General features: G+C 33.9%; 1 protein-coding gene across 1 annotated transcript in view; it reads right to left on the reverse strand.

Moving 5' to 3' along the window:
* Positions 1–17,366, reverse strand: part of LOC115414137 (protein LBH-like) — a 41,418-nt gene extending 24,052 nt beyond the window's left edge. Inside the window, exon 1 of the mRNA XM_030127352.1 lies at positions 17,150–17,366. The gene's annotated coding sequence lies outside the window, so the exon portion shown is untranslated. The remainder of the gene's footprint in view (positions 1–17,149) is intronic.
* Positions 17,367–24,933: the final 7,567 nt, after the last annotated feature.

Genomic DNA, 24,933 nt, shown 5'->3' on the forward strand with positions numbered 1-24,933 from the left:
ATCTTCTACAACATTGATTCACCAGTAAAACCCATAGAGTTGGATCAGTGACAGTGGATGGACACACTGGGTTCATGTTCACTTATAGATAGATTTGCTGAAAAACTCACTTTTTCTTCAGTTTTTTTCAGTTTTTATATGATAACCTTTGAATTAACTCTAAATTTCCATAAATATCTCAATCAAATATAGGAAGTTAAATATAGGAAAATCCATGATTTACAATGAAAAATGCAAAATATAGAGGATAACATTATAACAAATGCTGAGAAATCACTTAAGAAAGATTGAATAAAGAAAAAAATTCATCTGGCAACTGCCACAAAAGTAGCACTGGGTCTTTATGGATTAAACCACCAATTCACTATATTCAGTAATAATAATAATAACCTTTTACTCTGAGCTTTTATGAACATCTACTGTACATGATCAGTAAATTTAATATAGGGAAAAATAATGATTTTCACTGGAAAAAATGCAAAATATAGAGGACAGTATTACAATAAATGGTGATAAATCACTTCAGAAGGTTAAATCTACAGAAAAATTCATTCAGGAACTGCAACAAAAGTAGCAGTGGGTCTGTATGGGTTCATTCTTCACTGTAAGGTCATAAATAACCAGGTTGTCCGTCAGTTTGTCCTCTGTTATAATTGACAGTGTTGATATCATAAGAGTCCAATTAGGTTCATACTATCGACTGAACTTATAAAGGTTTCTTTTTCTTTTCTGTCAGACAGATGGAAAGAAGTGGATTTTTTACCTTGACATGTTTTCGCTATAACCTGTAGTCTTCCTCAGAAGGGTCACTTGATGTTACTGTGATGTGTCACTGTAGCCAAAACATGTCAAAGTAAAAAAATCAACGTTTTTCCATCTGTCTGACAAAAAAAGAAAAAGAAATCTTGATATCATAAGTCCTGCTCCTTCCGGATTTTGATTGGTTGTTGAAAGGGAGTCGACACTGACATGTACAATGTTCTAAAAGTTGAACTGTTTTCAGCTCAAAATAGTGTGAGAGAAAGAAAAACCCACACTGGGCGTCTAGAGTGTTTTTATACCAGAGATGCTGAGAATTCTAAACACTGAACTACATAGGATCTGTGTGGAAAATTGGTGCTGAAAGCATAAAAATAGGACCAGTGTCCCTGTATGTCAGCGTCATGTTCTATCAGGATCAATGCCCAGTTGAATTTGTGAGGTTGTCAGGTTCTGTCTATGTTAGACTCCCTGTGGTCTGGTGAAGTGGGCGGTACTGTGACTGGAGGAGAACTCAAATAACTCAGTAAAAGTCCATATATGACTTCTATCAGTGATCAATAGGAATTATATTGATATCTTTAACCGTTTACATGATATAAACCATAAAAACATGGCCAATTACAAGTAAAGGCGCATTTTTTAATATTTCTAAAATGTGTCAAAAATTCAAGAATCTAAATTTATCAAAACTGTGAACTAACTTAACAGACATTGTCCAAAGAAAGACAAAAATAAGAAGGTTGAAATTAATCCGACGATGACAAAGACAACACCAGACTCAGCACCTTCACTGAACACTTTAAATCTCTTTTAAAGACGCACCTGGCTTTTAATACAAGTGAGTGACTTTTAATTTATTTTATCTTCTGGTTGTGTTTTTAGATACTATTTATCTTATTATTACCTCTGCCAGGAGGTATTGTGAGATAGCAAGATAACTCAAAAAGTTCTGGATGGATTTTCATGAAATTTTCAGGAAATGTTGATACTGGCACAAGGAAGAAATGATTAAATTTTGGTGGTGATGGGGGGTGGGGGGGCCACAGGGGCCCACTGATCTGCCTTGGTGGAGGTCTGCACTCTCCGACTGCTTTTCTTGTTGTGTATTTGTTTTATCAGTTTTAGTATGTCTTATCTTTTACACTGGAAAAAATCAAAATCTTACCAAGTGTATTTTTCTCATTTCTAGTCCAAATATCTCATCACACTTAAAATAAGACATAATCACCTAAAGAGGAACTTTTCAGTGAGATATAAGAACTGATTTTTAGACAGTAGATCTGGAAAATCTTATTTCAAGAAATCTTTCCAAGATAATTTTCACCTGTTCCATTGGCAGAATCGACGTAAGATTTTCCAGATCTATTGTCTAAAAATCAGTTCTTATATCTCACTGAAAAGTTACTCTTTAGGTGATTATGTCTTATTTTAAGTGTGATGAGATATTTTGACTAGAAATGAGAAAAATACTCTTGTAAGATTTAGATTTTTTGCAGTGTGTATCTATATATTCTATTAGTTTTATTCTATTTTGTAGTTTTACCTATATCCTTTTCCAGCACTTTGGACACTGTGTGTTGTTGTCTATGTGACAAAGAAATAAGCCCAACAGATCAAGTTTGTATCCTGTAGCCGCCCAGAATTTGTATCACTCCTTTAAAAATGTCCTCTTTTTTTATAATCTGCCTGTAGTTATTCTTTGTTTTATGTTTTTCTGCATAAATATGTGTAATGTTTAAAGTAAAACCCATGGAGTTGGATCAGTGACAGTGGATGGACACACTGGGTTTATGTTCAGTTCATGAGAGATTTGACTGAAAAAGTCATTTTTTCTTCAGTTTTTTGTTCTGACATAATAACCTTTGAAATTAATCTGAGCTTTTATGAACATCTACATGATCAGTGAATTAAATACAGGGAAATACTTAATTTTCACTGAAAAATGTAAAATACAGAGGATAATATTGTAATAAATGGTGATGAAGCAGTAAAGGAAAAGTTAAATGTAGAGAAAAATTCACCACAGAAATAGCTGTAGGTCTTTAAGGGTTAAAGTCTTTGAGATCTTCGACAGATCACACAAATATTCAGATTGTAACACAACTACACAACACCAGAGTTTCACTTTTCATGCAATCAGTGTAAAAATCTGATAATTACAGATACTAGAATCCATGCAAAAACCTGATTGATGGAGACACTGGGCTTATGTGCAGTTATTGACATATTTACTGAAAAAGTTAAGGTTCAAGGCGACTTTACTGATATTTCACAGAGGTAGAAAAGTCACTTTTTCTTCTCTTTTTTTTCTGTTTTGATTTAATAACCTTTGAATTTACTCTGAGTTTACATCAGCGTCTAAATCAAATATAGGACATTAAAAATAGGAAAATACATGATTTAGAGTGAAGAAGTCAAAATACAGAGGATAATATTACAACCAATGGTGATAGATCACTTAACCTTTTATCAGGCAAGTGACTATTTTTGGTCATTTCCACATACATTGAAAGACAGTGACAGTAACAGTTCCAGTGAGGACAGTGAGTCAACAGTCTCAGGTCCAATGTGGTCTCCAGGGTCTGTAAGGTCCACTTCTGCATGAACAGTGAGTGGACCTGCTTTGTTTGGTACCATGCAGTAATGGTACTAATGTAAGGAATGATGTTCAAAGGGATCATGTGGATGTGGACAGGGGTCTGGAGCAGCACGCATGTTGGTCTAATGTTCTAAAAGTGATGTCCCTTTGACCACTTCTTTATATTTACTTCTTGTTTTTTTGTTGTTTTTTTGCCACTTATGGGTAAGGAACCAAATATGGTAACTACATTGGCCTTGATTTTCTACATGACAATAAAACAATTTGAACAACTGGTGCCAGGCACAACAAACCCCGCCCCTTGCACATATTGTAGTCACTTTTTCTTCTGTGTTTTGCTATAATAAACTTTGAATTGCGCTTTAATGAACATCTACATGATCAGTGAATTAAATATATAACCAGTGGTTCCAGGCACAATAAACCCCGCCCCTCGCATGTATTGTAGCTTATTTTGGCATTGATCCAGCTGATGTCATCATGCCTATGCCTGTGCTGATGTCAGCATATCAGTTACCTCTATATATGTGACATGTCTGAAGTAAATTGAAACAAAATTTATGTTTTTATAGACAAGTGAAATTTCGCCCATTATAAGTAAATGGGGGAAGAAAAAAGATTTTAAAAATTCATTAAAAATTTGAATTTTGACCTACTTTTCCCAAAATGTAATGAGATCTACTCTGGGTCACTGTCAATCTATAAACCCAATTTGGTATGAATTCAACCAATAGTTTTGCTGCAAAAGTGCTAACATCAAAGAAACAAACCAAACCAAAAACAAAAGTAAACTAGGAAAGCACTTGGAGAGCGCAGACCCCCACCAAGGCAAATCAGTCCCGCCCAATCACCACCAAAATTTAATCATTTGTTCCTTGTGCCAGTATCAACATTTCCTGAAAATTTCATGCAAATCCGTCCATAACTTTTTGAGTTATCTTGCAAACAGACAAACAAACAGACAAACCCCGATGAAAACATAACCTCCTTGGTGGAGGTAATTAAAAAATGTCACAAAAGTAATACAGTCTTCTTATGTCCTCCAATAACACACTAAGATCACAAGTCACAAGTGTTTGCTCCTGGAGGATTCTGTTGGGTTTCTGTAAAATTGATTTGATTTTGATTTGATTTGATAAAGCACTTTGTGACTCTGTCTGTGAAAAGTGCTCTATAAATAAAATTTACTTAAAAACTGTAATATCAGAGTATTTCTGTGAGTGAACTATAAAGGGTTAAAAAGGGTTGATAGAGAGGAAAAACTCATGTGGGAACTGACACAGAAGTAGCTGTGGGTCTTTATGGGTTAGGGTTAAATAAGGAGTCATTATACATGTGGGGGATAGGAAGTGTAACTGAAGCGTCACGCCTGGGCCCAACATGTAAATCCTCGTGTCTGTTCACGCATCACATCCCCTCTGAGTGAAAGCACTTCTTCTTGGAAACGAGATGAGCCTGAAATCATGTGAAGAGTTTCAGTCAGACTCCTCCAGCCCTACCCCTACCTGAAGAGTAGGGTTGTGTATTGGCAAGAATCTGGTGATACGATACACATCACAATACTAGGATACAATATATCATGATACTGTAAAAAAAAGGCCATTTTTTTTTGTTTGTTTCTTTTTTTAAAATGATTATTTCCTGGAAGAATTGAATTACACCAGAAATATGCACAAATACTAAACACATTTTTATTGGATCACAACAGGATCTAATGCTATATCACAAAATGTTCCTGTGTTAAAACTTAAATTATGCTTTATAGATATTACAGATTAAGATCCTGCTCAAATGTTCATATTCTATTAGTTCACAACTAACGTCATAACATTATTTTTGTGCAATCCCAACCAAGGTTATTATTGTTAACGAAAACTAACGAAATGACGAAAACTACAATTGTAAAAACATTTTCATTAACTGAAATAAATAAAAACTATAATTAAAAGAAAAAAATGATTAACTAAAACTGTATTGTGTGCTTACAAAACTAACTAAAGCATAAAAATTATGGATAAAATTCCCATCATTTTCATTTTTGTCAGTGTTGGATTGATATGAAATTGATTTATTTCCCTCAAGAAATTTTAGCTAGTGGCACTGTACGACACTTCGGTCCATCACTTCTCGTCACTTGTCGTTTAGAGTCGGCTTTTCGTTCCCACTCTACCTGGAAACATGGAGACTAAAGCTGGGAGAAAGCAGCAGAGTCCTGTACGGGATTTATTTGAATACGACGGAGAAAAAGATAAAAGATATTAAAAAAAAATTAAAACTAAGCATTAAGAAAATAACTAAAACTAATAAAAACTAGCAAACCTGCTCTAAAAACTAATTAAAACTAACTGAATAAGAGAAAAAAAAAGTCAAAACTAAATAAAACTAAACTAGAGTGAAAAATCCAAAACTATTATAACCTTGATCCCAACAAAGGAACTAACATCTGCCTCTCAGACAGTAAAAAGTGTTTTTAGGATGCTTCAAATAACCATTATTTAATAAAACAGTGTTAAATAATAATAAATTAGATATGAACACTAAAGAAATCCAAAAAACAAAAATGAACCTCCGCCGTATCTGCATCTGAATAAATACCTAAAAATATCGATACAGTACTTCTTAATATTGATACAGTATCGTGAGATGAAATATCGCGATATATTGCAGAACATGTTCTAACACCCCTACTGAAGAGCAGCACAGGGGTTTTATTGGATGTATTTATTTATTTATCTATTTATTTATTTAACCAGGACACGAGACTAGCCGGGAGCGACCGCACAGACTCCCTCCCAGGGAACAGTACGAGCCTCTGACGGTTGAATAGAGGCTGTATTGTCTTAGCGGCTCAATGATGAAGGGCAGAAGCAATTCCAGGTTTCACCGAGTCGTCTCACAACAACATGCCCCATGTCCTGATGGCGGTAATTACTGTGTAACAGCACACATGAATACCCCCAAATCAGCTCTGGGCTTGGTGCACGCAACCCAAGTGCACTACTCAGACAATCAGAGGCATAAAAAAAAAATCTCAATCGCCCGTCCCCATGGCAACACCAACTGGCGGTCTGATTGTATGGAAAGTGGTGTTTCTGATAACTTGTCACATGTAAAGTCTGCCTCTCACCACAGACGAGGGAGAGAGAGAGAGAGAGAGAGAGAGAGAGAGAGAGAGAGAGAGAGAGAGAGAGAGAGAGAGAGAGGTAGAGAGGGAGAGTAGAGCTGAAGGCTGCTTTTAAAGGGACGACCATTAAATATTTGTGGTTTTGTGCATTTTTAAGCAGCGCCGGCGATCAGGTTTTAAGTAACGCCACGCAGCCAGGTGTCCCGATGACACAGATAACAGATGAAGAGGAGGTGTGTTGAGTTGAAGACAGTAGAGGTGGGCGATCCGGACAAAAGATCACATCACAGTGTTTTGAATTCAGGAAGATTCATGATCTGAGTTGTGGTCGCTCTTCCTACTCCTTCCTACTCTACAGTGAATTTTTATCAAGTTGTATTTTAAGATTCTGGCTAGGGATGCATCGATACCACTTTTTTCCAGACCAAGTACTTACATTTGAGTACTTGCCGATACTGAGTACTGATACGAGTCCTTAATAATCCCATTCCAGTTCTTAGTTCCTTTTGTAAATGTGCTTTATTGTCGTTGTCATTAGTCTGACTGGAACAAAGTGCTACTACTGACATTTAATGTGTTGGAATGAGCGTTTGTCAATTAATCCACCAGGGGGCGCCGCTCTGAATTAACCATACTGGACAAATACCACGAAGAAGAGTAAAGTTTTTTGAGAAGAAGAAGAAGAAAGTCAATAATAGCAAACATGGAGACGACAGAGGCAACAATAATGTAATACTAATATTACAGCGTTTTCACTGGTAAGGTTTAAAAGCTTAGCTTCAGCAGGAAGAGAAAAGAGAAATGAGTCATAAGTTTGGTTTTCACTTCCGCTGGTGGTGGTCCGCACCGCTCCGTACCTCCATAGTATTATCAGTAGGATGGAGACCGGCCCAGCCCTGGATAGTTGTCCTAAATGTGTCTGTAGTTTTTCTCTAACTCACACAGTCGCTCTTTGAACAGATCCTCTACCTCCACAGTTCCTGCTGGTATTCTCTGTCTGAAAACAGATGGAATGTACGCAGAGGACAGACAGAACGCTGCGTCCGTATCTGTCTGTGTCTGTAACGTTACTTGCAGTCAGCGTTACTTTTATCACCGTCATTTATTTTGATAAATCTCCACACTCTTCACACTCCCCACACATTATTCCTCCTCCTCGTACCTGCTGCACTGAACTGTGAATGTCACACAGCCGTAAGTGGTATCGGTGCATTTGTACTTTTACGAGTACAAGTACAAGTACACACACTGAGTATCGGAACCCATGCCCAGTACTGGTTTCGGATCGGTACATCCCTAATTCTGGCTTTTTCAGATTAGATTAGATGGAACTTTATTGATCCCTTGGGCAGAAATTAAGGTTCCAACACAGAACAAACACATATAGTCGTGGAAAAAATTATTTTTTTAACTTTACTAAATTTTTTTTTTTTTAGTGCAGTTTTTACTATTTTACCACTTACATGGGTTGTCTTCAGTTGGTGTTTTTGAAATCCTTTCTATGTTTTATTTCTGTGTTTTAATATTAATAATAATAATACCAACATTGCACACTGTTTCATGCTTGGTCTGTGACTGATGTAGTTGTGGATAAATGTAAAGAGTTGTGGTTTATGATCAGATATGCAACAGACTCAATCAAGTTTCTTCATGGATTCTAGTATCTGTAATTATCAGATTTTTACACTGATTGCATGAAAAGTGAAACTCTGGTGTTGTGTAGTAGTGTTATAATCTGAATATCTGTGTGATCCGTCGAAGATCTCAAAGACTTTAACCCTTAAAGACCTACAACTATTTCTGTGGTGAATTTTTCTCTACATTTAACTTTTCCCAACTGCTTTATCACTATTTATTATAATCCTCTGTATTTTGCATTTTTCAGTGAAAATCAAGTATTTCCTTGTATTTAATTCACTGATCATATAAATGTTCATAAAAGCTCCGAGTAAAGTTGAGGGATATTATATCAGAAACAGAGAAAACTGAAGAAAAAGTGACTTTTTCAGTAAAATCTATCATTAGCCGAACTTGAACCCAGTGTGTCCATCCACTGTCATTGATCCAATTCCATGGGTTTTACTGGTGAATCCATGTTGTAGAAGATGACGGTGTATCCACGGTAACTACAGAGCCTCTGAACGTCCACATGGGTTATATCTGATGACCATGAAAAGATGAGAAACTGTATTTTACACCAATTATTTACATGTATTGATAGGATTAGTGGATCAACAGGTATTAAACAGTTTAGATCAGTAGATGCTTTTGGTCGTCAGTGGGTGTTCAGGTCTTTGAAGGTTAAAATAGTTGAAATATTTCTTGTGTTTCCTCAGCATAAAAAAAGAAAATACCATAAAATAAACAGAATGTAACATCATATTAGCATTTACTTTTGGACAAATCACTATAAACATAAGAAATTATTGATCCACAAGTTTATCCATAGTTTTTGCACAAAACCACTGAATTTTTTTGCAATAAAAAAATCAATGCAACATGTTTGTTTGTGATTAGATCTGGGAAATATGGACAAAAAATGTTTTGATTTTTGTCAAACTTATGGACAATTTATGGTTTTAATCATGATAATTTCCAGATGCAGAAACTGACACAAAAAGACATAAAAACACTTTTTAACTTTAACTAAATGCCATACACAACTGTTATGCCATTTTTAAAAAATATATATACTGTATATTTTAATTTTCAAAGAGCAAAGCCTTAGATTTAGAATAGAAAGAATAGAATTGAATAAAATAGAAAACATTTTTTCGTATTCAGATGCCTTTTAATTATAAATACACATTGTCACCTTTACAATTGCTGTTCTTCTGATTGTTGTTTTGTGCTGACAGTGCATATATGTACAATGTATAGGTTTAATAAAGAAGTACTATTTAGTACTAATAAAATTAATATTTAGTGTTTTGGCCATATTGTTCAGCCTTTAAGAAGAAAACATAACCTATACAAGCATTTATTTCATTTTGCACATGGTTTTAATTTAATATCCAGAGTTTACCTGGTTGTTTTTATCGTGTAAACTGTGATGCAGTAAAAACAGAACATGAAAATAACTAGCTATACTAGAACTTTAACATTTGCTCCTTTTTTAAATAAAATCTCGTCTGTCTGTAGCAGCTCCAGCTCCGGTCAGAGGTGTTTTGTTAGTGTATTTGTCATTGTACAAACTAAGTGAGTCATTTGTGTAAACTGAATGATCGTGGTATTAAGTCATGACTGTTCACAATAAAGATAAAAATAAAAAATACTCTGCACTCTGTGGCTCTGGAACACGTATATCAGCAGAATAATGCTATAATATAATAAAAACTGCTGCATATTCAAGTGTTTCAGGTACAGTTTGGGGGTAAACTTATGAGGTATCGTACATTAACCCTCAAAACACATTGTACATATTTCTAAAGCACACTATTTTATATATATATTTTTTTTTTAATATGTCTGTATTTTATTGTGTTATTAGTTGTAAGTGCACTGTTACTGGCAAAGACCAACTGCACAACCTGTGTAATGACAATAAAGCCTATTGTATTGTATTGTATTCTAAACAGCCTCTGGTGACCAAAACCATCTACTGATAGAAAACGTTTAATAACTTTTCAACCACTAATTCTATCAATACATGTAAATAATTGGTGTAAAATACAGTTTGTCATCTTTTTATGGTCATCAGATATGACCCATTTGGACGTTCAGAGGCTCCATAGTTACCATGGAAACATCGCCATCTTCTACAACATTGATTCATGTAGTTTGATAAATGACAGTAGCTGAAGACGCTTATGTTTATGCTCAGTTAATGATATATTTTGCAGAAAAAGTTCTTTTCTTCTGTGTTTTGCTATAATAAACTTTGAATTGACTCTGAGCCTTAATGAACATCTACATGATCAGTGAATTAAATATATAAACAAGTGGTTCCAGGCACAACAAACCCCGCCCCTCGCACATACTGTAGCTTATTTTGGCATCGATCCAGCTGATGTCATCATCACTATGCATGTGCTGATGTCATTTTTGACTCATTCTTAAAAATGTTATTATCTTGTGGAGTATTTGATCTTATTTTTGTCTTGTCACTTTTTTTTCATTTTTGTCTTGTTATTTACATCATGTTTCTCCTTTATTATCATTATTATTAGTAGTACATTGACAGAAATGATGGAAATTAATGAATGAATTAAAAGATGGCGGGAAACAGTGGGATTTGTGTCATAAAAAATATGTAAATTTATTCTTGTTTTGTCTTGTTCAGTCATTTCTGACTCATCACTGGAATTTAGCTGTTATGACATTAGGAGACGGAAAATGATGTGGAAAATAGTGGGTCTTGTGTCTTTTTATGTCATTTTTGTCTCGTTCAGTCATTTTTGACTACTTTTTAACACTGTTATTGTCTTGTGGAATATTTGATCTTGTTTTTGTCTTTTCATTTGTCATTTGTTGCTTATTTACATGACGTTTCTCCTGTGTCCTTTATTATCATCCATCTGTACATTGACAGAAATGACTTAAATTAATGAATGAATTAAAAGACAGTGGGAAACAGTGTGACTTGTGATTTTATTCTTGTTTTGTCTTTTTTTACGTGTCATTGGGCAAGAGAGGTTCAGCTGTTATGATCTGTTAAAAGACGATGGAAAACAAGGTGGAAATAGTTTGTTTTCTTCAGTCATTTTTGACTAATTTTGCTTCACAGTTTTAACAATGCTATCATCTTATGGATGTTTAATCTAATTTTTGTCTTGTTGCTTAATTACATCACATTTCTCTTGTTGCTTCCTTTATTATCATCCATCTGCACATTGACAGAAATAACTTAAGTTAATGAATGAATAAAAGACAATGGGAGACAGTGTGACTTGTGTCATACAAAATATGACATTTTATTGTTTTGTCTTGTTCAGTCATTTTTGACTCATCATTGGGCAACAGAAGTTTAGCTGTTATGACATTAAAAGACGGTGGAAAATGATGTGGAAAATAGTGTCTTTTCATGATATTTTTGTCTTGTTGTTCAGTCATTTTTGATTAATTTCACATTTGTCTCCATGCATCCTTTACAATATTACTATTATAATATGTCTACAATGAAAGAATTGACTGAAAATGTCAGGAATTAGAAGTTTAACTCTTATGAGATTAAAAGACAGTGGGAAATGATGTGGAAATAGTGTGTCTTGTGTGTTTTCAAGACATTTTTGTCCTTTTGTTCAATCATTGTTTCAGCCATTGTTTTATATTTTTAACAATGTTATCACCTTGTGGAATCTTTAATCTCATTTTTGTCTTGTTGGCTATTTACGTCACATTTCTCTTGTTGTGTCCTTTATTATCATCCATCTGTACATTGACAGAAATGATGTAAATTAATGAATGAATTAAAAGACGGTGGGAAACACTGTGACTAGGGGTGTAAGAAAATATCGGTTCTGCAATATATCGCGATATTTCATTTCACAATACTGTATCGATATTAAAAAGTACTGTATTGATATTTTTAGGTATTTATTTAGGAGGTTAATTTTTGTTTTTTGTTGTTGTTTATATTTTATTTCTTATTATTTAACATTCTTTTATTAAATGTTAGTTCCTTTGTTGGAATTGCACAAAAATAACATTATGATGTTAGTTATGAACTAATAGAATATGAACATTTGAACAGGATCTTAAACTGTAATGTCTGTAAAACAGAATTTAAGTTTGAACACAGGAAAAATTTGTGATATAAAATTAGATCATGTTCTGATCAAATAAAAATGTGTTTAGTATGTGTGCATATTCCAGTGTAATTCAATTATTCAAGGAAATAATCATTTTACAAAAAGAAAGATACAAAAAATTGCCTTTTTAAAAGTATCATGATATATCGTGATCCTAGTAGTGTAGTTTGTATTGTATCGCCAGATTCTTGCCAATACACACCCCTAAGTGTGACTTGTGATTTTATTCTTGTTTTGCCTTTTTTTTTTTTTTTTTTTTTAACATATCATTGGGCAATAGAGGTTTCGTTATGACATTAAAGGACGATGGAAAATGAGGTGGAAATAGTTTGTCTTGTGTCTTGTTCAGTCATTTTTGACTCATTTTGCTTCACATTTCTAACAATGTTATCGTCTTGTGGAATATTTAATCTCATTTTTGTCTTGTTGCTTAATTACGTCACATTTCTCTTGTTGCATCCTTTATTATCATCCATCTGTACATTGATAGAAAAGACATAAATTAATGAATGAATTAAAAGACGGTGGGAAACAGTGTGACATGTGTCATAAAAAATATGTAAATTTATTCTTGTTTTGTCTTGTTCAGTCATTTTTGACTCATCATTGGGCAACAGAAGTTTAACTGTTGTGACATTAAAAGACAGTGAAATGATGTGGAAAATATTGTGTCTTGTGTCTTTTTATGTCATTTTTGTCTTGTTCAGTCATTTTTGATTAATTTCACATTTGTCTCGACGCATCCTTTACAATATTACTATTATAATACGTCTACAATGAAAGAGTTGACTGAAAATGTCAGGAATTAGAAGTTTAACTCTTATGAGACTAAAAGACAGTGGGAAATGATGTGGAAATAGTGTGTCTTGTGTCTTTTTAAGACATTTTTGTCCTGTTGTTCAATCATTGGTTCAGACATTGTTTTATATTTTTGACAATGTTATCACCTTGTGGAATCTTTAATCTCATTTTTGTCATTTGTTGCTTATTTACATCACATTTCTCTTGTTGTGTCCTTTATTATCATCCATCTGTACATTGACAGAAATGATGTAAATTAATGAAATTACATAAATTAATGAAGGAATTAAAAGATGGTGGAAAAAGTGTGACTTGTGTCCTAAAAAACATGACATTTTATTTTTGTTTTGTCTTGTTCAGTCATTTTTGACTCATCCTTGGGCAACAGAAGTTTAACTGTTATGACATTATAAGACAGTGAAATGATGTGGAAATTAGTGTGTCTTGTGTGTTTTTGTGACATTTTTGTCTCGTTCAGTCATTTTTGACTCTTGACTTAACAATGCTGTCGTCTTGTGGAATATTTGATCTTGTTTTTACCTTTAGATTTTTGTCTTGTTTCTTTATTACATCTCATTTCTCTTATTGCGTCCTTTATTATCATCCATCTGTACATTGATAAAAATGACGTAAATTAATGAATGAATTAAAAGACAGTGGAAAATAGTGGGACTTGTGATTTTGTTCTTGTTTTGTTTTGTGACACATTATTGGGCGAAAGAGATTTTGCTGTTATGACATTAAAAAACAGTGGAAAATGATGTGGAAAATAGTGTGTCTTGTGTCTTTTTATGACATTTTTGTCTTGTCGACTTAGTTTTGTCATACTTTCTTTTACATTTTTAACAATGTTGTCGTCTCATGGCGTTTTTAATGTCATTTTTGTCAATTGTTGCTTATTTACATCACATTTCTCTTGTTGCGTCCTTTATTATCATCCATCTGTACATTGATAGAAATGACTTAAATTAATGAATGAATTAAAAGTCAGTGGAAAATAGTGTGACTTGTGATTTTTTATGACATTTTATTCTTGTTTTGTCTTTTTTTACATATCATTGGGCAATAGAGATTTCGTTGCTATGACATTAAAAGGCTGTGAAATGATGTGGAAAATAGTGTGTCTTGTGTCTTTTTGTGACATTTTTGTCTTGCTGAGTCATTTTTGACTCATTTTGTTTTACATTTTTAACCATGTTGTCGTCTCATGACATATTTAATCTCATTTTTGTCATTTGTTGCTTATTTACATCACGTTTCTCTTGTTGCATCCTTTATCATCCATCTGTACATTGATAGAAATGACTTAAATAAATTAATGAATGAATGAATTAAAAGTCGGTGGAAAACAGTGTGAATTGTGATTTTTTTATGACATTTTATTCATGTTTTCTTTTTTTACATATCATTGGGCAATAGAAGTTTCGCTGTTGTGACATTAAAAGATGGTGGAAATGAGATGGGAATAGTTTGTCTTGTGCAGCGTTTTTTTTCTCATTTTTGTCGTTTGTTTATTTACATCACGTTTCTCTTGTTGCGTCCTTTTATTATCATCCATCTGTACATTGATAGAAATGAATTAAATTAATGAATGAATTAAAAGTCGGTGGAAAATAGTGTGACTTGTGTCTTTTTATGACATTTTATTCTTGTTTTGTCTTTTCTGGGATATCATTGGACAATAGAAGTTTTGCTATTATGACATTAGAAGATGGTGGAGAATGAGGTGGAAATAGTTTGTCTTATATGGCATTTTTATTCAAATTTTTGTCATTTGTTGCTTATTTACATCACGTTTCTCTTGTTGCATCCTTTATCATCCATCTCTACATTGATAAAAATGACATAAATTAATGAAAGAATTAAAAATCAGTGGAAAATAGTGTGAGTTGTGATCTTTTATGACATTTTATCCTTGTTTTTTTTTTTTGTTTTTTTTACATATCATTGGACAATAGAATTTTCACTATTATGACATTAGAAGATGGTGGAGAATGAGGTGGAAATAGTTTGTCTTGTGTGGATTTTTATTCAAATTTGTGTCATTTGTTGCTTATTTGCATCACATTTCTCTTGTGTCCTTTATCATCCATCTCTACATTAATAGAAATGAATTAAATTAATGAATGAATTAAAAGTCGGTGGAAAATAGTGTGACTTGTGTCTTTTTATGACATTTTATTCTTGTTTTGTCTTTTCTGGGATATCATTGGACAATAGAAGTTTTGCTATTATGACATTAGAAGACGGTGGAGAATGAGGTGGAAATACTTTGTCTTATATGGCATTTTTATTCAAATTTTTGTCATTTATTGCTTATTTACATCACGTTTCTCTTGTTGCATCCTTTATTATCCATCTCTACATTGATAAAAATGACATAAATTAATGAATGAATTAAAAATCAGTGGAAAATAGTGTGACTTGTGTCTTTTTATGACATTTTATTCTTGTTTTGTCTTTTCTGGGATATCATTGGACAATAGAAGTTTCGCTATTATGACATTAGAAGACGGTGGAGAATGAGGTGGAAATACTTTGTCTTATATGGCATTTTTATTCAAATTTTTGTCATTTGTTGCTTATTTACATCACATTTCTCTTGTTGCATCCTTTATCATCCATCTCTACATTGATAAAAATGACTTAAATTAATGAATGAATTAAAAGTCGGTGGAAAATAGTGTGACTTGTGATTTGTTATGACATTTTATCCTTGTTTTTTTTTTTTTTTTTTTTTTTTTACATATCATTGGGCAATAGAAATTTCACTGTTATGACATTAAAAGACGATGGAAAATGAGGTGGAAATAGTGATGAAATAGCCTATGTTTCTGTCACATGCTGCCCTTTTCCTTCAGCTGAATGGGAACAGTTATGCAAAAATAACTATGTTTAGCGCAAATACTTGTGGTTGTGAATCTGTGTGACAGGCTTCACCAGTATGTGGTTAGGTCACCCAGTTCTTTAACAGTGTACACTGATGCACTGCAGCATCACTCTGCTCATGTTAAAGTGTGGGCTTGACTTTTAATCCAGACGTTTGAGCCCATATAATATAAAAAGAATCCAAACGCAACACAGTGAAAACCTCCAGAAAAAGGACTGGGGATGCTGCTCGTCTCCGTCTCCGTCCTCTTATTTCCCTCACATTTGGTGTGATTTGACAGAAAATCGACTAAAAAAAAAAAAAAAATCCTCCTTCTGTCATCTGTCTGTCCATCATCAGATTAATAACATGGAGCATGGTCCAGTGAAAGCAGCTCCAGACAAACTGGCATCCTCCATGATGTCTCTCACAGCTTTGACAGGCTCTGGCACCAGTTTATTTCCACTTTTTCATTTCCGCAGATATGGGATATTGATGTGGCTTTGCAGGAGTGACCGCTCCACTGTCTCCTTCCCTTCTCTTCTCCTCTCTCTCTCTCCTCTTATTGCCCCGGCTACACTTCAAACACTTTTTTTTTTTTTTTCCATTTCTAAATCAGACCCAGCAGCAGCACCACCTCCTCAGCTGCAGGTTCCATCGGATAAATCCAGCTCAAGGGCATGAAAAAAAAAAAAAAAAACTCATTTCAATGCCAAATATAGCAATTTTCTTCTTTTCTCCACCATACAAGCCTGACATATTTTGCACAGGCTTGCTTGTGTTAAAGTTTAATATTATTCCTCTTGTGTTTCCCCTGCCCTAATTCACATTTCCTGTCCTATTTTCAACGCACTTCAACTTATTTTCCATCTCTATTCATGCACATTCATGCACAATTCATGGATGCAAGCTTTACCTGCGAGCCACACAACAGGTAGTCTATTTATTGCAGGTAATAGAATTGTGTATAAAAGCGGCTCCTGCTACACCTACACACTCTTGTGCAGGCTGATCAGTGCTTTCTGCCCACAATCCCACACATAAAGCATCACAATGAGGACTAAATCACAAGGTTTTAACAGATTTTTCACACCTAAAAATGTAGTTTTCATTATTTAATAGTTACTTTTTTTTTTTTTTTTTTTTTTTTTTGCAGAAAATGAGTGTGAGCCGCTTCTGGGTGAGTGTGTGGAATGAAGGGGAGGTTGTGTGAGTGTTTGCAGAAAAGGTAAAAGCTCCTTTACCTGTCCGCGCGCTGATCCAGTGTCTCAGATCAGAAGGTGTCCGTCCTCCGCTGCTTCATCACACTGACACTGTTACTGATGATGGTGCTGATGGTGGTGATGATGATGATGATGATGATGATGATGATGGTGATGATGATGATGATGATGATGCGGGCTGTTGTAGGCGACAGGCGGCGGGGCGCGCGAGGATCCCGGAGAAGTTGCCTCTCGCATAGAAGTGTTCAGAGTCTGCGCATTGGAGCGGGACCGGTGTTTACTTTAAGGACTGTAGGAAATATAAGTACGCAGAAGTTCTATATTCTCCTGGGATTCAGAAATGTATTTGTGTCCTCTGAAGGGGAGAAGTTTCACAGCTTTATTTAGAAAAAAAAATCATGTCCACTACAAAGGACATTCCATGAAAAAACAAAACAAAACAGTGTATCTGAAAAAACTTACAGTTATTTAACCCTTTAGAATCTAACGTGTCACTGCTGACACATATTGCACATATGTACTTTGGATGGCTGTAACTCTTTCACTGTTTGTGCAATTGGAAAAATTCCAAAGGTTTCTGAAACCTAAGGCATTGCGCTTTATAGGTTTTGTTGGGTCATTATGGTAATTTCATTCATGCCTGTACTAGAAGCTGGAGAAGAAGTCATTTTGGCAGAATTATGACATGTACACAGAAGTTCTAAAGCCTCCTGAGACCCAGAAATGTATTTATTTATGTCTGACGGGGACAAGGTTCACAGCTTTATTTAGAAAAAAAAAAAAAAAATCATGTCCGCTGCAAAGGACATTCCATAAAAAAAAATAAATAAATTAAAAATTGTATCTGGAAATCTGTTGCATCTTGCTTTTTCAAAACGAGGCAATTATTTAACCCTTTAAAACCTAACATGGCACTGCTGATGCACCCTGTGTATATGCACTTTGGATGGCTGTAACTCTTTCACCATTTGTGCAACTGGAAAAACTCCAACAGTTTCTGAAACCTGAGACATTGTGCTTTATAAGCTTTATCAGCTTTATCGGGTCATTATGGTAATTTCACTCATCCCTGCACTAGAAGTTGGAGAAGAAGCTGTTTTAGCAGAATTATAACATGTACACAGAAGTTCTAAAGCCTCTTGAGACCCAGAAATACGTTTTTGTCCTCTGAAGGGGACAAGTTTCACAACTTTATTTAGAAAAAAAAAAAAAAAAAAAATCATGTCCACTGCAAAGGACATTACACAAAAAAATTAAATAACATTTGTATATAGTTCCATTAAAAAAATACTAAAATTGTATCTGAAAAACTGTTGCATCAGGCTTTTTCCAAATGAGACAATTATTTAACCCTTTAAAACCTAACATGTCACTGCTGACACACCCTATGTATATGCACTTTGAATGGCTGTAACTCTTTCACCATTTGGGCAATTAGAAAAATTCCAAAGGTTTCTGAAACCTGAGACATTGAGCTTTATAGGTTTTATCAGGTCATTACAGTAATTTCATTCATGCCTGTACTAGACGTTGGTGAAGAAGCCGTTTTAGCAGAATTATAGCATCCACTAAATTGTAAATGATTTCTAGATTTTGAAAGATCTAGAAAATAAGAGCTCTGGAAAAATGTGCAAGTGGACTCACTCACAGCATATTTTCTAACCTTTTTATAGTCAAAATAAGAAAAAAAATCTCCAGGCTTAGAGTTCAAAAGGGTTAATAGAGCTAGTAAGATTAGCTCTCTCATGATGGAGAGTGATGTTAACAATGAGCTGCACAAATGTCAGTGTTGTCAACAAGTGTTACAGAGGGACATAAAATACTAACCACCAAGATTACGATATTGGAGCTCCAGGGGTCAACAGAGAGCAGGATAACACTTGATATAAATAATGTCTTACTACTTTACATGTACAAGTAATGCAGGACATTTTTCAACTATATTCCCATCCTTTTTCTGCAAACACAGTGATCATCCCTCATGTCGTCATGACCTTTGTGTCTACCACATCCACTCAGATCACATCAGAAATGCTTGTGTTTTGTTTTTTTTGGGGGGGTTATTGTTTGTTTGTTTGTTTGTTTGTTTGTTTTTTTAAGGTACATTTCAAACGAGGTACAATTACATATATATATATATATATATGTGTGTGTGTGTGTGTGTGTGTGTGTGTGTGTGTTACCAAAAGGAGAGAGAAATGCTTGTGACTGATTTTAGGAATAATGAAGATGATTGGAAGTTAAAAAAAAAAAAAAATTAAATAAAATAGGTTCTTTCCTTCAGGGAAGACAATACAACTGAGTAAAATTCCTGCATCATCCCTGAAAAATACCCCCTTATCGTTTGATGAGTAAGTTGTTATTTAGAATAAATGCAGCGTATCGCTGTAAGATGCTCAATTTCAGACCAAGAACGTAATAATTTAAATACATTTCATAAGATCCAAAAATTACGAGGAAACTTGAATGCATCATCTGATTACCGTGCAGCTGTTACTATTTTAATTTTATGGAAACTAACATTTACCGTCGTTTTTCTGGCAACAAGACACATTTTATGGCGTAAAACTCTTCCTTATAGTCCTATGGAGATGCCATGTATGTTAAATTTATTGTTATTACTATTATTTTTATCCATTTGATGAACATTTTAGACCATGCTAACGGTAAACGCAGCATGAAAATCTACTTCCTGTTTTCAATACTTAAGCTAATGCGTCTGTTTATTGTTGTTACTGTTATTATTGACTTTTTCTAACATTAATTTACAGATACAAGGACGGCAAGTGGTGGCGGTAAAATATATTTATGAGCTGTGTCTCCCTCTAGTGTCCAAATAGCGGTGAATTAGCACTTAATCAGATAAAGTTGTATCGTTGTGTGTATTTTTAACAGTGTAAGCTAATCTATTCTACTTAGCATTAGCATTACTTGTAACGTTTCCTCTAATTTGTCTGTTTTGTGTTTGTTTTTTTTTTGTTTTTTTTTTGTTAGACAGTGTTTTTGCCTTAGTTTCACCCTGTTTCTTGTTTTGCAACTCTGGTATAAAATAATGGACCACTGATTTTACTATATATATTGTTTAAGTTCATCGAATATTTATTATTTATAATGAAAACCCTACATTTTCCACGTATAGTATTGTCATTTTGTGCAGTGTGATGATTTCAGACCTTAAATAATGTAAAGAAAGCACATTCTTATGCATTTTCAAACAGCACAGTATTCATGTTTTAAGATCACATTTTAGAAATCAATATCTGGTAGAATAACCCAGTTTTATTCACAGCTTTCATTCATCTTGGCATCATGTCCTCTTCATTTGGCAGCTTTATGCTGCTCCTGATGCAAAAATGAAAGCAGCTTGGCTTTGTTTTATGATTTGTGACTATCCATCTTCCTGTTGATCAAATCCAGAGTAATGATTATTTTCACTGTCAATTAATCTGTTGATGATTTTCTTGATTAATTGATTTATTATTTGCTCTCTGAATCTCTGAAAATGGTAAACAAGTGTTTCTTGAATCTTAAGATCATCCTCAGATGTGCTGTTTGTTCCAAAACCCAAAGATATTGAAAAGAGGAAAGAAACAAGAAAATATAAGCATTTAAGATTTTATTTTCTTCAATTCACCCAAACCAGTTTTCAGTCATAAAAATAGTTGCTGATTCCTTTAACAGTCGATAGTTCGGTTGGGCTCAGGCCTATAAATTTGCAGTGGACTTTGCATTGTTTCCAGACCTGTTGTTTTATAAATGGCTGATCTACTGGGCTTTTAATAGACTTATCTTAAAACTGTCTTTTCCTTCAGGAGCTCCAGGCTGCAGCTGAATGCGGGACAGTCATCGGTGGCCAAATGCAGAGGCAGCATGAAGACTTCATCCTCTCAGCTGCCAGAGCAGGACATGTTAGTACACACTGCAGTCACACAGTACAGTGTTGTAGAGTACCATACTTTAGAGCTCTGTGATTCATTACAGCAGTTACCACACTCATAACCGTCAGCTATACAGTATTTAAAGGTCAGCTGGACATCATTGTCAACCAGAGGGTGCATACGTACTTGTATTTTCATCTACAAGGCCTTGTTATTCTAAATGCCACATTATTTAACATCTTCATTTGAGTTCAGATCTCGTTATTACCCCAACAGTGAGCTGGAGGAGGGTGGCTTCTGTGTCTATTCACTTTTTTTTTCCTCCAAACTTTGTTTATTTTGAGTTTTGCTGAAATTGGGCAATATGAACACTGTATCATATGTGACAAAACAATTTCCATTTTTTCCATGTATACAAAAACCAAACAACACAAACAAATCCTAGAACAACTAAACCGACCTTCTCCATTAACACGAAAAACGTCTTGGAAGGTTCACATTTAGAATAATGATGCATTACGTGTTACACAAGGTAAAAAGAGAAGAGGACCAGATGGAAAAATCAACACGAAGGTCAATCTGGAACGAAGTTACGAAATTAGTTTTTTTGACTAGTTGAAATAGAGGATTCTAGATTTGTGAGAATTTATCAGCGGAGGCATAAAGTGTCATTCTAATTTTTTCTAATTTGAGGACAGGACATCTCTGAGCCAGTGTATGATGTGTAATATATTTACCTTTTAACTGGGATGACATGTTGCACAGATTGAGTCCAGAAACATTAAACTAGAGCCTTTAAAGCTGTACTTACCTCTATTTTTATTAGCCTATATTCTATACAGTACCGTGCAAAAGTCCTAGTCCACCTATTGCTTTGTTGTTTTTTTCTGGGTTGAAATGAACAAACATATTTATTTCTCATTATCTTTTCTTCAGATACTACAAAAAACAAACAAACAAACAAACAAAAAAAACAGGAAATATGTGTACAGCCTTAAAAGACGGAAAAACTGAACTAAATTGGTTCTAAAGGTTGAAGTCACTATTTAATGTGACCTCTGACCCTATGACAAGAAGCAGCACAATTAGAAACATCTGACATGTGTTGAATGAAACCTGGTTTAAAACATTAGAAAATTAAGGCAATAAATCTCATTTTGTGTGAAAAAAAGGTTAAAGACATGTTAAGTGCAGAGGGAGTTCACACTAAATATGACCGCTTTGGTTTATAGAAGCTGTTTTTACCTGAAACTTTTGTTTTTACCGCTGTACATACAGAACTTCACATACTGTATATCTAAATTGGATCTAAATACAGAGACTGAGAAATGCATATGTGTGGTCATTAGAACTGTACTAGACCAACACACCTAATGTTGGACAAGAATTTTTGCACAGTACTGTATATTCAGTATGTATCTTGTACTCAGCACTCACTTGCAAATAAGATCATAATCTCAATCAGACATAATGAAAAAAAGTTGGATTTCACACATGATAAAATATAGATAGATTTTTCAAAGTATTAAATAGAAATATATTAAAAACATTAAAATATATATATTAAAAAAATCTTAAATCTGACACAGACAGGTAATAAATTAAAAGAAAAGCCTGATGGCAGTGGTCTCTTGCAGGATGACACTGCCTCCACAACAGCTCCCTGAGTGGTTTCGATGAAAGCGACGTGAATCAATCAATCAGTCTTCTCCTTGTCCATCATCAAAACATCAAATGAAAAATACAGTATATTTGCAAAGAGTGGTGGCACTTAATATTGTTTTTCTTTCTTTAACCCATAAATACCCAAACATCCATCACCGACCAGAAGCATCTACTGATCTAAACTGTTTAATACCTGTTGATCCCCTAATCCTATCAATACATGTAAACAATTGGTGTAAAATACAGTTATTCGTCTTTTCATGGTCATCAGATATGACGCATTTGGACGTTCAGAAGCTCCGTAGTTACCGTGGAAACACCATCGTCTTCTACAACATTGATTCACCAGTAAAACCCGTGGAGTTGGATCAATGACAGTGGACTGACACACTAGGTTTATGTTGAGTTAATGATATATTTTCCTTAAAAAGTCTCTTTTTCTGCAGTTTTCTCTGTTTCTGATATAATAAGTCTCAATTTTAATCTGAGCTTTTATAAACAACTACATGACCAGTGAACTAAATATTGGAAAATACCTGATTTATATTGATAAAATACAAAAAACAGAGGATAATATAAATAACTGGTGATAAATGACTTAAGAAAGTTTAGATATAGAGGAAATGTCATTTGGGAACTGACATAAAAGAAGTGCTGGGTCTTTATGGGTTAATTCATCCATCTGTAGCTACAGGGGTCGTTTACAAAACTGATTTAGCTCACTTTGATATGCTGATTCATTTTATTTTTGTTAAATTAACTTTGACTTTAGTGTCAGTTTTTTGTCATTTGTAATTTGCTTTAACTTGAGACATCTTGTCGATCTTTACCAGTGACAGGATGCACAATACAGTAATGGAAAAATAAAAGTACCTAAATAGCAAAATATAGTCACAGTATTGAAGTAAAAATGTGTGGTTTGGGTTAATGTTATATATAATGTGTTGTTTTTGCTGGGGGTGGAATTTTAACAACTTATTTTTTACATGGACACCAGATAAATCTTTGGGCTCATCACATGATTAATTTAAGAAATAAGAAGGAAAAGCAGAAGTCCTGATACACTCATTGTTTTCACATTATGTACTATTTCTGTACCACTCTCTGATGTTTGTGAAAATGTGCTGAAATTAAACCATGTAAAAAGTTTAGAGGCAAAAAAAATCATGATTTGCTGGAGCTTTTAACAGCTCACAGATGTCTGAGATCTGAGCCGAATACACACTGCTTTTTAAAGAAAATGTCAGAAAAAGAGAAAGTTTGGAAACTACTGGATTAATCTTCATCACAATGTTAAAAGAAAAATATTAGTATTCATGGGTAAAAGTAATTAAAACTGTCAGACAAATGTAATGTAGGAAAAAAGTGCAATAGTAGATGTAGTCGAGTATAAAGTAGCATAAAATGGACAAAAATAAACTACAAGTGCCTCAAATCTTTACTCAGTACTTAAATAAACCCCTTTGTGTCTTTCTACAGCTGATTTTCAGGTATAATATTTGCTCATTATGGGTTTTTTTCTTGTGATTAATGAGGAAACATATAAAATAATGTAAATATTGTATTGTATGATAGATAGACAGGATTTCCCTTTAAGAGCACAGATCACTAGTCACTTTTCCATTGACCCTCAAGTTGTGTGAATATAACTTGCGCATAAAAATTTACCAAATGGAAAAATGACAATTTCACCAAAACTCTCGTTTTTCAATTAAAAGTTTTTGCGCTGGGAAGAGGTAGTTTTTCAGGTGTAGAGCAACTGGTATATCATGCAAAACTGCAATGGAAAGACCTTTTTGCACAACTAGAGTCATTTGAATTAAAAAAAGTGGATGTTGACGGGCGTTACAACAAGCGAAGAAGAAGTTTAAAAGAAACATGGTGCAGTATGTGTGGACACACCAGCAAACAAATCATTTTTTAATTTAGTACGAGATAGAGGGGTAATATATAATAATAATAATAATGAATACATCTGTAAATCAACACAATATTTATGTTCATCGCCATGTTTATGGAATGACTTCTTGTATAATCTCACGACAATAAATAAACAAATTATCGCATTTGTGATTTAATGGAAAAACTGACATTAAGCACTTCTGTTTTTTCGACATTTAGTAAATATTGGTAATGTTTTGCGCAGATGTCCAATAGAAAAGTGACTAGTGTCTGTTAAAATCAATAAAACACAAAGACCAGACTAAACAGGAAACAAAGACAGAAATACAGAAGAGTCATCACCATCTTTAGAAAAGTTTA

The sequence above is a fragment of the Sphaeramia orbicularis genome, chromosome 22 (genome assembly GCF_902148855.1).
Source record: "Sphaeramia orbicularis chromosome 22, fSphaOr1.1, whole genome shotgun sequence".
NCBI classification, from domain to species: Eukaryota; Metazoa; Chordata; class Actinopteri; order Kurtiformes; family Apogonidae; genus Sphaeramia; species Sphaeramia orbicularis.